The sequence below is a fragment of the Lissotriton helveticus genome, chromosome 2_1 (assembly GCF_964261635.1).
Source record: "Lissotriton helveticus chromosome 2_1, aLisHel1.1, whole genome shotgun sequence".
Lineage (NCBI taxonomy): Eukaryota > Metazoa > Chordata > Amphibia > Caudata > Salamandridae > Lissotriton > Lissotriton helveticus.
The window spans coordinates 552,506,294-552,522,890 of NC_136059.1; the positions used below are offsets into that span (position 1 = coordinate 552,506,294).

The window sequence follows — 16,597 nt, forward strand, 5'->3', positions numbered from 1 at the left end:
AGAGTTACTTACATTATTTGTTGTAGGAGCACTGTAATGTTAAATAGTATTGACTTTAAAATCTTCAGTAGCAGATGATTATCACACTAAATAATAGTCAAATGTTGTCATAAAAAGAAGACCTATACACTCAGTTTTTTTTTAATTATCCTTTATTAAAATAGAAATAAATAAATAGAAATGTAACTTTAACAGAACTGTATAATAAACAAAACGTGGGATGGACTACAGTGGTAGCAGCGTAGGTAACCTGCAAAACAAAGATGAAACATAAGAATGTGTGCTATGTCGAAGAGGTAAAAAAAGCTAGTTCGAATTAAAGGTTCATAGTGAAAATGGAAGGAGAGGTAGTGGGTGGAAGTGAGAAGGGGAGGGAGCGTTAAAAGTAGAGAGGCAGGAGGAGATAGAGTGTCGGCTTATTGCACTCAGTCTTTAGTGTTTACTGTTCGTCACTCGTTTGTCAAGGTAGCAAAAAAGCCCCCTGGTTCAACGATGACCTTAAGAAATCCAAGAAGTTCTGTCGCACCCTCGAGAAAGCCTGGAGAAAAAACCCAACCACTGACAACCTGACCACTTTCAAGAACGCCATCCGCAAACACCACCAACTGATCCGATCCACCAAGAAATCAGCATTCAAGGATCGCCTTGACAACAACACCCAAAACAGCAAGGAACTATTCACCATAGTCAAAGAATTTACCAACCCCACCTCCGGCACCAACGACATCACTCCCTCCCAGGATCTCTGCGACTCTCTATCCTCTTTCTTTCACAACAAAATCGCCGACATACATAACAGGTTTAAAATCCAGTCCGAAAACCAGACCACTCCACCCACCTCTGAACCAAAACCGCACTCTAACAACCTTTGCGACTGGAACCCAATCACCACTGAAGACACCATCCGCCTGATGAACTCCATCCACTCAAGATCGCCAACCGACCCATGTCCCCACCACATTTTCAACAAAGCAGACTCCATAATTGCACCCCATCTCCGCGACGTCATCAACTGCTCCTTCAACTCCGCTACCTTCCCGGAAAGCTGGAAACATGCCGAACTCAGCGCCCTTCTGAAGAAGCCCACAGCAGACCCCACTGAACTTAAGAACTACCGCCCCATCTCACTCCTCCCATTCCCAGCCAAAGTCATTGAGAAAGCCGTCAACAGTCAACTCGCCGCCTTCCTTGAATCCAACAAATCCCTCGACCCCTCACAGTCCGGATTCAGAGCCAAACACAGCACCGAAACCGCCCTCATCGCAGCAACAGACGACATTCGAACTCTACTAGACAATGGAGAAACAACCGCCCTCATCCTCCTTGACCTCTCCGCAGCCTTCGACACAGGCTTCGACATAGCACCCTCATACAACGCCTCAGCAACGTCGGAATACAAGGAAAAGCATTGGACTGGATCATCTCGTTCCTCACCGGAAGAACCCAGAGAGTCCGCCTCCCCCCTTTTAGATCAGAAGCCACCGAAGTCATCTGCGGCGTACCTCAAGGATCATCACTCAGTCCCACCCTCTTCAACGTATACATGAGTCCCCTTGCTGCCATCGCGCGCCAACACAACCTCAACATCATCTCCTACGCAGACGACACCCAACGGATCCTCTCCCTCACCAAAGACCCAAATACCGCTAAAACCAACTTACACGAAGGAATGAAAGAAGTAGCCGAGTGGATGAAGAACAGACGTTTAAACTAAACTCGGACAAAACGGAAGTCCTCATCTTAGGTTCATCCCCCTCTGCCTGGGACGACTCATGGTGGCCTCCGGCCCTGGGAACTGCACCCATACCTACGGATCACGCACGTAACCTGGGCTTCATCCTGGACTCCTCCCTCTCGATGACCAGACAAGTCAACGCCGTCTCATCATCATGCTTCAACATCCTACGCATGCTCAAAAAAATCTTCATTTGGATCCCCACCGAAACAAGAAAGACGGTCACCCACGCACTGGTAACAAGCCGACTGGATTACGGAAACACCCTTTACGCCGGAACCACAGCCAAACTACAGAAAAAACTCCAACGCATCCAAAACGCCTCAGCCAGACTCATACTGGACATCCCCCGTCAAGCTCACATTTCCGCTCACCTGAAAGACCTCCACTGGCTCCCCGTGAACAAGAGAATAACGTTCCGTCTCCTTACCCACGCACACAAAGCCCTCTACGACCTAGGACCCGAATGCCTCAACACGCGACTGTCCTTCTACACCCCCACCCGCCAATTAAGATCGTCCAATCAAGCCCTCGCCGCAATTCCACGCATCCATAGATCCACCATGGGGGGAAGATCCTTCTCCTACTTAGCGGCCAAAACCTGGAACTCTCTCCCCACCCACATCCGCCTTACACAGAACCATCTCTCCTTCAGAAAGCAACTAAAAACTTGGATATTCGATAAGTAAAGCTCCCCCCCTCCCTCAAGCGCCTTGAGACCCTCTGGGTGAGTAGTGCGCTATACAAATTTCTGAACTTGAACTTGAACTTGTCTAGGACGCAGCGATCTGCGAGATAGAGTGTGGTTTAAGAAGTCCTTAACATTAAATAAATTAAGCCAGAGATCACCGTTGTTTAATAATATAGTGCTACATTATTACTTAGTGGAAAATCGCTTGTATGTACCTGTGCACCCAGAGTGCTGCACCCCAATCCCTACCCCGCAATGTGCTCAATTGTAGGTCTTGCACACTGAAGCTTCTTAGCTCACCTGCCACCACTGGTGTGTCCCACGACGCGTTGGTGCAGGCTCCGAATCCGGGATACATTTGTATGGAAGAGCAGGTCTCCACAATGGAACAGTGTCTTGATACTGCCATGGAAGGTGTTAGAATGCTCAGGGCATAATTGCTGGAGAGAGTTCCCGCTCAGCCCCGTTTAGCCAATCAACTAATTTCTGTAAAGAGAGAAGTAATTTAATGGTGGAAACGTTTGCAGGTAAATTAATGTTTATTTTAAGCTTGATAGAAAATAGGAGTTTAGTGCATCCTCGTTTTTGAAGTACGATCAATCATTAGTGATAATCGTGGTTCAAAAAGGAGTTGGAGTGCACGAGAAAACACAAGGTTAAATAATAATATATCATGCTAATGTTTATATACAGAGGAATAGAGCATATGCCAGAAGCTTAATGTTCGCGTGTAATGCAGTGGCGGGAGCCTGTGTGCATGTACACTCAGTAAGGAAGTAACTAAAGAGTCCTAAAAGCTAACGTCACATGTCTGTAGAGCAGCGCTTGTTGCTGGCTGTGGTCTATAGTATGGCCTAGTAGGTCCTTAAAATTAGATCGATGTGATTGAATGATGTGAGAGATTACATCATTACGGAAGGCAAGATCGCTTTTTCTCACATGCACACTCAGGGTAGTGCACCCCACCCCTCCCGCAGAATCACCCACAACAGGAGTCTGTAGGGCAGCGCTGCTCGTAGGCTGGCCTACCTTATGTTATAGATAGTATTTAAAATAAGACAGAGATGTGACTGAATGAGGTCAAAGATCACAAATTAACATAACACTTGGCAATATTGCTAATTCGCATGTGTGCAGTGTGCCTGATGCATCCCACCCCTGTCGCAGGTCTGTGCTGAATAGGTATCTGTAGGGAAGTGACCTCTGGCTCAAAGCTACAGTATGGTCCAGCAGGTCTTTAAAATGATTCAGAGATGAGACAGAATGAGGTGAGAGATCACGTCATTATGCAGGACAATATCGTTTGTTCGCACCGCATTTAATTGGAAGCATTGTGCACCTAGGCTGCTCTGCTTACCGGGGACATTTGAACTTACAGTTTCTGGTGAAGGGGGGAGGCGAGGAGGCCCCCACTGTAGCCGCCACCGCCAGGAGTCCACTTGTGCAGCCCACAGCGCCGCCGCCCCGGGACTACATCTCCCGGCAGCCTTAGCGGCGGCGCTGCTCTTTTGACACCACGGAAGCGCCAGGAGGCGCCTAAAAGCAGCGCTCTGCTCGGCGGAGCGCGGGGGACATTTGAGCTTACCGTTTCTGGTGAAGGGGGGGAGGCGAGGAGGCCCCCACTGTAGCCGCCACCGCCAGGAGTCCACTTGTGCAGCCCACAGCGCCGCCGCCCCGGACTACATCTCCCGGCAGCCTTAGCGGCGGCGCTGCTCTTTTGACACCACGGAAGCGCCAGGAGGCGCCTAAAAGCAGCGCTCTGCTCGGCGGAGCGCGGGGGACATTTGAACTTACCGTTTCTGGTGAAGGGGGGGAGGCGAGGAGGCCCCCACTGTAGCCGCCACCGCCAGGAGTCCACTTGTGCAGCCCACAGCGCCGCCGCCCCGGGACTACATCTCCCGGCAGCCTTAGCGGCGGCGCTGCTCTTTTGACACCACGGAAGCGCCAGGAGGCGCCTAAAAGCAGCGCTCTGCTGCGCTCCGCGGGATGCGAGCGGGACGCCGGGCTAAGCCCGGGCAAAGGGCGGGCCCTCTGTGGCCCTCAGAGGCACGAGGAGGCTGGGTCGGGCCTCCCCACTTGGCTTCAACGAGTTGTTTTATTTATCCTTCTCATTGATCTCACATTGTACTGTTTCTCTGATTTTCTCTCAACATGTCCATCTGGGAGGAGCTGAATGCCTTGTGTGGTACGAACTACGTCCAGGACGTATCTACCCCCCCTATAGCGGGTAGAGATGCTGATGAGGAAAAAGACAATGACACTGAGAATTCATCTAATGCCGACAAAATGTGTACTAGCCCCTCATTATCTCCCTCCAACCCACCTTTATTATTGCCGATTGAGGCCGTGAACAGAATACCTGACTCCGTATCACCACTTCATTTGACCTTACTGGCCCAGATCGAGCAACTGCTAATATCTGCTTTATCACCCCTGGTCACAAAAATCAACGCCCTGGGAGACAGGTTGACCAGTATTGAAAATACAATACTAAGGAACTATACTCCAACTGAAAAAACTGCTACACCCATCCACCCCATTCTCCCCAGCAAAAATGAAAAGCTCAAGCCTACGACAAGTACGAAAGCTCAAACTCTTGAACCCCTTATGTCTATACCTAATCCAAGAAGCCGGAATATTACTTTTAACTCCGTACCTGTACCCCATAGAGTTCCCAGGACCGCACTTCGGATTCACTTACCTCCAGAAGCCGCCCCCTAAGTGGCTGTTCTCTCTGGGGTCCCTGCACCTAGTCAGAGTAAATTTGAAACTCACCAAGACCTGTTAAACAAAACCATTTCCTGGCTAAAACAAAACAGACCATTGCCATCTGTTTTAGATGGTGGAATCCTGAGTGTCAGGAGGGTGGGGTGGCTAGGTACGTCGCCCAAAGACATCCCGGGCGACCTGATTTTAATTAAATTCAAGAGTATGAACATTGTCCCCTATCTGCGATCTTCCCTGCCCAAAGAGGGAGATGGCCCCATTTGCATCTGGGACCTGTATGATTTCTATCCTGGCCCCCGACTCCATCCGTCCCTAAGGCAAATGACATTGAACCACAATTCATGGTGAAAGGGGATTCTATGAACTTTGTGCCATTAACCATCTACCCTTTTTCGATTTTGCACGTACCTTTTTCTTTCAGCTGAATTGTGAAATTGATTTTAGTTTGTTTTTAATAGTTGGTTCCTTCTTACCTTGTACATGATATGCTGAGTCATTTATACATGTATGTATTTTCACTTGCTGCTTTTATGGTTTTAAACAAAAAAAAAACCTGAATAAAGCTTATTTGATTTGATTTGAATTGGAAGCATTGTGCACCTAGGCCGCTCTGCTTACCGTTTAAAAACACTGCATTTAGCAGAGGTCACAACTTGAATTCTGTTTTGGGTCTAAACTGCAGACAGTGTTAAATTCAGGCCTTGATTTATTAATCTGCACTGTGGACAGCAGGGTTCATAACTTGAAAAGAGAAAGAGAAATAGTGTGAGAGAGAGGAAGAGAGAGAGAGAGAAAGAGTGAAGAGAGGAAGAGAGAAAAAGAGAAAAAATGAGAGAGAGAGGAAGAGAGAAAGAAAGACATTGAAAGAGTGAGAGAGACAAAGTCAATAGATGGAGTAGGAGAGGTAGTGTTGATGCTGGAGAAAATCTTCACAGCTCACCTTTTTGCCACCTGTGTGTTTCCAACCGCATGCTGGGTTATAGTGCACCCTCAAGTTTAGTGATCTGAAAGATAGTATACAATTAGTAATTGCAGAGTACATACAACTGCACACGTATATTTCTGTGTTATGCCTTTGCACACCCAGGCTACTGTATTACATCAACTCCCACTGCAAGGAGGTGTCTGTGCACTCTTTTCCTCCCAGGGTGCTATACCCCATGCACTCCCACTGTATGGCGGTGAGTTCTCATTACTGCGCACCCAGACTGCTGCAGCCCATCCACTCCCAGTGTCCGGAGGTGATTCCGCTTTTCTGCGCACCCAGACTGCTGCAACCTGTCCACTCCCACTGCCCGGAGGTGATTGTACATTCCTATGCACTCAAGTTGCTGTACACTATCCACTCTCCCCGCCCAGAGGTGACTTCTCGTTGCTTCGGGAAGAAGCTTCTCTGCTCACCTTGTGACACCTGTATAACAATAAAGGGTGTGGCTCTAAGCAGTAAGGCTGAGCACAACTACATGAACAACCAAAAACAATTGCCAATACTGCTATTTGTTTGTAACTTAGTCCTGCAAGAAAAATGTGCGGGTATACCGTCAAACCATTTTAGGCTTATTAGTTGCTTTTATTTAAATTGATTTGAAAAAAGTTTTTTGACACATTAGAACAAATGACTAATACAAATTTGTATCTCTATACATCATCAATATATACAATTTTCATGAAACACACTGAATTTACACGGCCACACAACATTCAAATCAACAACTTTACAAGGACAAAGAAAAACTTAAACCCCTTTCATTCACACACATACTCATCATGCCAAACAAAATTGCACTGAATGAAACACATAATTGCATTCTATATACATTTATGGGGATTTTCGCAATTGCATGGTAAGAATTCCTTTCTGGCAACACTAAGACTTCCCTTCCCTCACGGATGATTGTTGTAAGACAACGGACATATTGTATTTCAAAGTACATTGATAGTTGTATTTTGATATTTGATGTGTACAGCTTATATTATGACCAAGAAATATGTCTACTACGGAGTATATCGTTTACGATGTGTATATTTTATACAATACGGCATTTACATTTGTTTTGATGCATTGTCTCAGTTGAGAGTCTTTCGTTTGTGTTGCTCAACCCTTTCGCAATATGTACCCTATGAGATGCACGTATTAGTCTCACATGATCAAGCCATCGTAATGGCGAAATGCGTTGTGGATTAAACAACACCTTGTTTGTACACTGAAGACTCTGACCTTTTGTCCTGAGAGCGTGCGTCAATTTTGAACATTATCAAGGATTTGTTTGCCGGTTGACTCCACCGGCGTGCACGCCACCCTTCACGGGTCACCAGAGGTTCGGAAGGAGCAAGTTGCTGTGTGAATATATATATATACATACACATCCCCCATTCACCAACAGTTCTATATAGTCACTTATACATGTACTCACTCATCATATGTACTCATACACTTATACATCCTGTTAGACACCGACACTCATCCATAGACTTACTCACACACATGCAAATAAACTATCAAACATCCATTTATTTGCATATACAGGATATATACACAGCACTACACTTACTTTTACAGAAACGAACATATACTTACTCTCTTAAACAATCACTTACAGAAACACATATTTATTTATACAGGAACTCTTCCAACCTCTCACTCATAATCACTTATATACATCAATACTCATATATAGTAGATTAAAACATATGTAGTTACTCATAAATATACTATCGAGACAGTCAATCTCTCACTAACACACCCATACACACACTCATGCACTCATACAGTCCTGCATATATGCTGTCTTCAAAACACATACAGTGAGTCACTCATTCATGCATCTATGCACTAAGTAATACTACCCAACAGACACTCATACTGATACTCAAAAAGTGTTGGAAGAGGTGGACTGACTCAGATCTAAGGGAAACCCCCCTCCACAAGATACCAATGAAATCCCTAGAAGGGCAGGGGTAACACAGGAAAACGACCCATTATCCATCCCCAGGGAGGAGTTCATAACCCACTGGTCTTCTAGGGAGAAGAATAGTGATAAGGGGAACAAGGAAGTAAATGACCCTGAAAAAATAGTAGAAGGATGTCTAAAACTGGTTTCCTGGAACATAGCAGGGCTAAAAAATAAATTGCTTACTCCGGAGTGGGCCGTTTTTATGGCGACACACGACATCTGCCTGATGCAAGAGACCTGGGCATTGGAGGAGAGCACAAGCCCGACCTTTGCAACCTATAATGTTGTGGCAGTGTCTACAGGCAAAGGTCGTCCATCGGGTGGGTTATCTATTTGGATAGGTTCTCATTTGGGTATCCAGGCGACTCAAATCCAAACAAATTCCCGAGATATCCAATGTGTTTTGTTAAAACCTCCAAGTAAACCTCAAGTAGCTATAATAAATATCTACTCGAGGCCATCGAGGAACGGGCAAGAATCAAATACAATTAAAGCCCTTAATTCCTTTATCCTTGCGCTAGACCCCTCCATTGCAATAATTCTCGGCGGTGATTTTAACTGGCAATTTGAGCCGCTGGGGACCCTGGAGCTGGGTGAACAAGATGAAATGGATGCACTGTGGCATATCCTCGACCCTGATATCACTCCAGTCAGGACATGGACCCCGTTAGCGCTACAAATAAAATCTTTCACCCTTGCAACGTCCCTGCGGGCGTGCAATGGAAGATTGGACCCCGACCGCCCAGGCACAGCCACATTTAATAGGGCAAACAAGATTTCCATCATTGACTATGTTATGGTTGAAGCGAAAAATTGGGATAAGCTGACGGATTTTAGGGTTGTGCAAAGGCATGATAGTGACCACAATGCCCTGGTTTTAACTTTCAAACCCGGGTCATTTGGTCTAACAAATGCTGTCCTTAACCCTGATATGGAGTTCTCTCCATTTATGGTGTCTAATAATAGAAGGAGGGTTAAATGGCCTCACTTAGTAGAGTCACCCACACAGCTTGCAAAACTATATCAGCTCGCAATTCCTTTTATAACCCAGATGGGTGACTCGACTTCTGGGCAGCATGCAGTAGATACACATAGGCAGTTAGCAGTGGCGCTGGGTGAAGTGTTCCACCCTGTAAGTAGAAGTAAGCGGCGCGTTCCTAAGACGCATCTCTGGTTTGATGATGCCTGCAAGAAATTAAAAAAGGAGCTCCTTGCGGCAATCAAAGTCAAAGATAAAGCGAACATCAGGGCAATAAGACTGTCATACAAAAAGGAGATCATCAGGGGTAAGAGAGAGTGGGAGGAAGCCAGGTGGGAAGAACTGAGAGGTGCCCTCCTGGCAAAGGATTCCAAATTATTTTGGGCAATAGTAAGCTCTGGCGCGAGAGAGGGAGGAGAAACTCTCCTACCAAATATCGCCCCCTCAGTTTGGGAGGCGCACTTTGCAGCGCTTTACACAAGTCCCGAGATTGGCACTCTTGAATATACAAACAGGGCCCGGATACCAGAGTCAGACAGTGCCCTTGGGACCCCATTGGCCACAAACCCCCCGCACGAGTGTCGACTGCGGGGGGCCTTGGGCTTGGGCTACCAGACGTCCCACTGGGACACTGGAGAGAGGACGGGCTCTGGAAATATTGAGAGCATCTCACTTAAGGAAGTGAAATCTGCGGTTGCTAGGCTGCTCCCGAATAAAGCCCCAGGTCTCGATAGGCTACCAGGTGACCTTTTCCGATCCCAGCCAAAAATCTGGGCACCGTACCTTGCTGTATTGTTTAAAGTGGTCCTTGGGGGAGCTAAGCTCCCGGACTCTTGAACGGGCGCTGAGATCGTCCCCATTTTTAAAAAGGGATGCCCTTTAGTTCCATCGAATTATAGGCCGATTAGTCTTATGGATACTACCCAGAAACTAATGGGCCGGATCCTCCTGGACAGAATATTGGGATGGATGGAGGAGTTCGAAATATTAACCACCCTCCAGGCCGGTTTTAGATCTGGAATCTCAACCCTGGACCAAATTTTTAGGCTGCAGGTCCTTTTCTGGAAGACAGTAAAAGTAGAGGGTGGCAGCCTCTACCTTGTCTTCGTAGACCTGCCGGCCGCTTTCGACCTTGTGCCCAGGGAGAGCCTATGGAGGGTCTTGAAAGAACTTGGCCTCCCGCCCTATCTACTAGATGTCCTGAAGCGTTTTCATGCAGGGAACTATGCCCAGGTGAGATGTGGGAAGAACGGAAAATTATCAGCCCGTTTTCCCGTAACTAGAGGTGTACGACAGGGCTGCGCCCTGGCCCCTACGCTCTTCAGTCTTTACATCAATGGCTTGGTGGGGGAATTAGCTAGTGTTAGGGATAGTGATGCCCCGTGGTTGGCCACAGGTCGGGTGCCCGCTCTGATGTTCGCAGATGATACTCTGTTGTTGTCGTGAACATCAACGGGCATCCAGCGGGTTCTGGACGGGTTTGTTTCCTTTTGCACCTCGAGGGGCCTGGAGATAAACTTGGAGAAGACCAAGTACATGATCTTCGGTCCCCCGAGGCACACCCGCTCGGGTCCCGTGCTAAATGGTACCCCGCTTGAACGGGTGAGAACTTTTGTTTACCTGGGCGTCACCCTAACTGAAGATTTTGGTTGGCGTCCACAGGTATCTAAATCCACCCTGAGGCTCTCGCAGATCGTAGGGGGTATAGGCAAGTTTAAAAAAAAAAACAATTCAAGCCAGTTGCCCCTCCCCTCATGATCTATGGTGCCCAAGCTAGGCCAACTGTGATGTATGCCGCAGAACTCTGGGTGGAGCAGGCCTTCATGAGGAACTTGGTGGGTCTTCCCCAGAGTACCCCGCTCGTACCCCTGAGATTAGATCTAGGTCTAGAGCCCATTACAGAACTGATAGCCGCTCGACCTTTCCTATATTGGAGAAGGCTCTGGACAGTAACGGAGCTAGTGGATTATAGAGCCGAATTTTCTGTAGTTTGGGAGCAGTTGAAGAGCAAGAATACACCTTGGTTATTACACATTAAAGCCCTTGCATATAACATTGGCCTGCACCAATTATGGGAGACCCCGGAGGTGAGCTGCCCAGTGGTACAGAGAAAAGAGCTGTTGGCCTCTTTGAGACATTACAACCTTAGTTTGCTATACAGCTCGACAACCATGGGCAGGCTGACTATAGAATTTCTCCAGGTAAAACTCGCACCCAAGAGGGAGGAATTCCTGGACTTAATACAGCCTTCACTAGCAAGAAAATTGTACACTCAATTAAGACATGGCTGTTTGCCCATTGGGGCATTGACTTGTACATGGGCAGGACGAGAAGACGGAATCTGCCCAGCTTGTAAAAGCAGTAAAGAAGACATTCTCCATGTTCTGTTCTTCTGCCCAGCATATAGTAAAATACAGAGATGCTGGCTGGCACCGCTGTGCAGAAATTGGGACTAAAGCAATGTGCACAAGCCTGCAGAATCTTAAGATATGACACCTCCCCCCTTATTGTGTTCTCGGTTTCCCGCTTCCTTTATGGTATGTGGCGCAGAAGGTCTACCCTGATTAATTGTGATAAACTCTGTTGATTGCTACCTCCTTCTCTTTTGATAACTTACTGTTTAATAATTTTTTAACTCAATGTTCTTAACTATTTATGCATTTCATCTTAGCGCATGTATGTATTTTATCTGCACTTTTATGGTCTATGACCGAAATAAAGTTATCAAATGGAATGATACTCAAAAAGCCAACTAATAACTCATATAGACACTTATGTAGCTACTCATGAACCCATGGAGCCAATTATAGACAAAGTGAGACACTGAAACAGATATTTACATATATAAACATTACTCGCTAATACATGTATTCACTAAGATACACTTAATAAGTCAGTTATGCAATCATTTTTACAAAGATCCATTGAGACATTTATTTATCCTGTTATTCTTCCATCGACCTTGCGATACACATATGGAAAACATATTTACATTTCAGAAAAACATTCACTGGATGATGTCATCAGTGATGTCATCAGTGATGTCATTTGAGATGTCATCAGTGATGTCATGAGTGATGTTCACTGACCATGTCATGAGTCATGTTATATGTGACGTCATCAGCAGTGCATTGCGGGCACGCGAGTTATAGTAAGCTGAACTAACTATAATGGGGAATATCAATGGCTTTGTATGAGTGTAATGTCCAGCTAACTATAACATGTGTGAAACCTATGTTTTTTTCAGTGCGTATATATATATATATATATATATATATATATATATATATATATAAAACAAAGACCTTCTTCCTCCAAAGAAAAGGTACTCCGGACTCACCAGGGTGCAGTACTTTGTTTATTTATGCACTGTAAAGCGTGCATCAGCAGTAGCAGTTGCACTAAGATCAGAGTGCCCAACAGTAATAGGGACTTCCTGATTCGGGGGAGTTTTGACTTATACAGAGTTCTGTGTATACTGTATGATCTGCCTATGTAAAATAATGTATATAGGGCGTACCAAACACAGGGCTTGAAAACGAATCTTGGAGCATAAAAGGGCAATTTGGAACAACAATGAGCAGTACCCTGTAGCTCGCCACTTCAAGGCGATGCATGGCCAGACTAACAAATTACTTTCTTATGTCATTTTGGACGCTGTAAAACCACAGCTTTGAGGCGGCGATAGAGAGCGCCAACTCAGGGTCATAGAATCTAAATATATTATAGACTTTGAGACATTAATGCCTACAGGTTTAAACTCCAGTGAAGAACTGCCCATACATCTAGGGTCGTAGTGTGTGGCAACAAATTGATTGTTGATAACTAGACAAAAGTTTAAGAATCCTATATTTTAAATATTGATTGAACAGTGGTTTATACAATTTTGACTTCCTAATTGAATATCTAAATAGCAGTATTTTAATTGTATATAGATTTTCTTATCTAATATCACAAAAAATTATTTTGTTTAATTTCTGGTATTTTGTTCGTTTTTCTTTTTACAAATAGGATGTTGCATTCCCCGTAATTAAACAAGCCAGCACATTACTTAAATGTTTTTTTTGAGACTAAGATTCATCTCATCGCATGAAGAACAATATCGTTATCCTTGGCTTCAGAATCAGCAAGTCAAGTGGCCCACTAGAGCAACAATATTAGCCTACTTGTAATATAGAAAGTGGGATTATTGGTTAATGCTTATGTATTTGACAATCGTAATTGCCCACTGGGGCTGGACCTGTGAAAAGGTGATCCTGGAGCCATATTGGTGGTGTTGTTGTGTTAATATGCAGAAGGCAGGAATATTGGAAATTAACCAGTCCTGGAATGGGAACACCATGCATGAATTATATGTATTATTGGTGGTTATATGCATTGCGGGTATCTATGCCCACTTGGGCAAAACAATGACAACTTCAGTGGTGTAGAGATAATGATCTATGTTTCCCACGTGTGTGAATATGCAATGAAGTAGACATTTAATGGTTTTATATTACAGACCGCATTGAGGTGGCTGGCAATGAGCTTTGTCACTTAATGAAGTTGACAAATTGAATAGACATTGTGGTATTAATGGATGATGAATTTCATTGCTTTTGAATTATCACCCAAACCCATTAAATTGTATGTGCATTAGAGGCTTTGAATTAATAAACAGAAGCCGGGATGTAAAAGACTGAGTTTTAGCCATTTAAATGTGGCAGACAAAAACAATGTGTACCTGGAATGCGGGAGTCCTGTTTCTATGTGTGGGTATGACCATATGTAAACGGAAGTGAAACATGACTTGCTCCACGGTGAACAAGCCTTAATGGTGAAACGCGTCGGTGTGTGGCTTTTTGTTGCATAAATAAACAAAGTACAGCATCCTGGTGAGTCTGGAGTACCTTTTCTTCGGAGGAAGAAGGGGTTAGTTTTATATTTCGAAATGCCGGTTTTCACGACGGACCGCCGCAAGGCAAAGCCCTGAGCTACCGGACCCTGTGTTGGTTATATATATATATAGATTGATAAAGGCCTCTTGGAGGCTGAAACTCGTCTCTCCTTGTGCTTGGGATTGAGGGCGACCTGAACAAATAAAGAAGATGCAGAATCCTGAACTACTTTGTGTCAGTGTCTTCTTCCATGGTGTTGCTGTGGGAGTTGGTTGTTTGTTTCATATATTACCTCCTGGCAGTCGCCAGTGGGTAGTTATAGTTAGTACCTAGTTTCCATAGGAAATCCACAACATTCTATTTGGAATAACTTTGGCGCCGGTGGACGAATCTTCGTGAATTTCTCCAGAAAATGGCTGCTCGGTTCCGCTCCTTCCCTGAAAGTTTGGGGGTGATTCGTCAAGTGGGGGCAGAGAAAAAAGTGGGGTCCCAAAACGTGTTTTCCCCATGCAATTTTCCCTAGGGACCTTTAGCCAGGGCTACAGCCCGAACGGCTGAATGGAATTTCATGAAATTTGGCAGAGAGGTAGAGTTCTGTTCACAGATTGTGCTTTTTGTTAAATGGTGTAAATAGGTTCAGTAGTTCCTGAGAAAATTGCAAGTAAAATCATAGCGATATCTAGAGTCAGAGTTCAGTTCGCGTACTGAAATCTGTTCAATTACGAGCGCGAGCTGCATGCTGATTGGCTGGGAACTGTCTGTGAACACTCAAAAACAGGAAATGTTGTGGGCCATCTTGTGCCTCGCTAGAACGGAGTCACAAGAAAACAGTAAAACAAAGTTGAGAAATAAGGGAAGGGGGTAGGGTAGAGATATTCTGACCCTCTAGGCTTGCTTGGGGGTCGTACATGGATGTTTAGGCTCTATTTTTTAAAATCGTGGCATACACGTATGTAAATACCTACAATTACGAGCAGGAGCTGCATGCTTATTGGCTGTCAATACTCCAAACCAGGAAGTATTGGCAGCCATGTTGTTTGTCGGAAGAGCAGAGTCACAAGAAAACAGTAAAACAAAGTTGAGAAATAAGGAGAGGGGGCAGGGTAGAAACATTCTGCGTCTATAGTCTTGGTCAGGGGGTGGTACATGGATCTTTAGTCTCAATTTTTATTTAAAAAAAAAAAAAATGGCGGGGTACTCGTGCAGTACTTGTACGCGGTGGAAAAGCTGAAAAAAAAGTAGAAGTCTGTTTTATTCATTAGGTCCCGGGGGGGTAAATTACGGGGGCAATTTTTCTGCATAAAGGGGGTAAGGTAAGGTGTCCAGAGCACTGGGGAACGGCACTCCTCTGGTTTTATTTTGAAGTATGCGGGGGGATACGGTCCTACACCCCGCAGTCTCGGGGGGCGGTACCCCTCGAGTCTATTTTTAAAAAAAATATTTATGTTTTGAGGTCTCTCTCTCTCGCTCCTCGTACACGTCGCGGGGAACACCACATTTCTGGGGCAGTGATATGTAAAATGACCTTCCAGCTCCGGGTACCTGCATTGTCTGGAGTTTTTTTATTAATGTTGGGAGGGTGGGCTTGATTATACATCCTTGTAAATTCCCATAGAAGCGTATGTTCTGGTGCTAACATGGGGTTGTATGGGAAATAACAAGGCCGTATTATGAAGCTCATTATCGCTGTTTTATCAGCAGTTTCTTTCCAATAAAACTGCAATAATTTTAACACCGGTCCTTGATAATATGCATCTAAGTTTACTGGTGAAAAAAAAGAGCAATGGTCTATATTGTCAACAAAAGGCGATACATTATCGTCGCATTTATTGGCAGGAAACTGCTCATAAAGCGGAGATAATGGGCTTGATAATATTTACTTGTGAATAACCATAGGAGCCTAGGTTAGGATCAGAACATGGGCTACTATGGGAAGTTACAAGGGCCTATTATCAAGCACATTATCGCTGCTTTATCGGCAGTTTCCTATCGATAAAAGCGGCGATAATGTATCGCCTTTTGTATGTAAAGCTTTCCTTTTTTTTGGTGTAGCAGTTGTACTCTCTTCGCATGCTGAGCGTCGTTTCGAAGTTCACGTTTTTTTCTTCAAGTTCAACAAGCAAACCTTTGTTTATATCAGTTAGTAAATCTGTCACATTCTTTTCCCTGTTCATGTAATTCATCCGGTGCTGTACTTTTGTACAGTATTAATAGTCATATTTTTTATATATTTATTTGAAAGGTAGTGCCGAAGCGCCAAACGTTGATTACGTACTCCGTCCACTGCCATTTTAGTAGTTTCTCACCGTTGTATTTATTATATCAGTTAGTTAGAACTCAGTAGTTTTCAATCCTAGTCTTGAATATCTTACTATAGTATTCCAACATTATTTTTATTGTGGACCGACATATCCCTCCCCCACAAAATAAAAGAAGTATGTCGTTTTTTTAATTAACTTTTATTAAACAATAAATATAAACAAAACTCAATTAACTTTTATTAAACAATAAATATAAACGAAACTCAATTATAACTATATTAGAACTGGCAAAATAGGTTAAACAATGTTATAAAGAAATTGTGAAATGGATTCCAAAAAGTGTCCGATTGGTAATCTGCAAAAGAAAAAACAA

General features: G+C 44.5%; 1 long non-coding RNA gene across 1 annotated transcript in view; it reads right to left on the reverse strand.

The window, feature by feature from the left end:
- Window positions 1–2,764: 2,764 nt before the first annotated feature.
- Window positions 2,765–16,597, reverse strand: part of LOC144819422 (uncharacterized) — a 419,348-nt gene continuing 405,515 nt past the window's right edge. Inside the window, exons 2-3 of the long non-coding RNA XR_013607358.1 lie at window positions 6,094–6,157; window positions 2,765–2,912 (exon numbers count right to left, since the gene is read on the reverse strand). This is a non-coding gene — a long non-coding RNA (uncharacterized LOC144819422). The remainder of the gene's footprint in view (window positions 2,913–6,093; window positions 6,158–16,597) is intronic.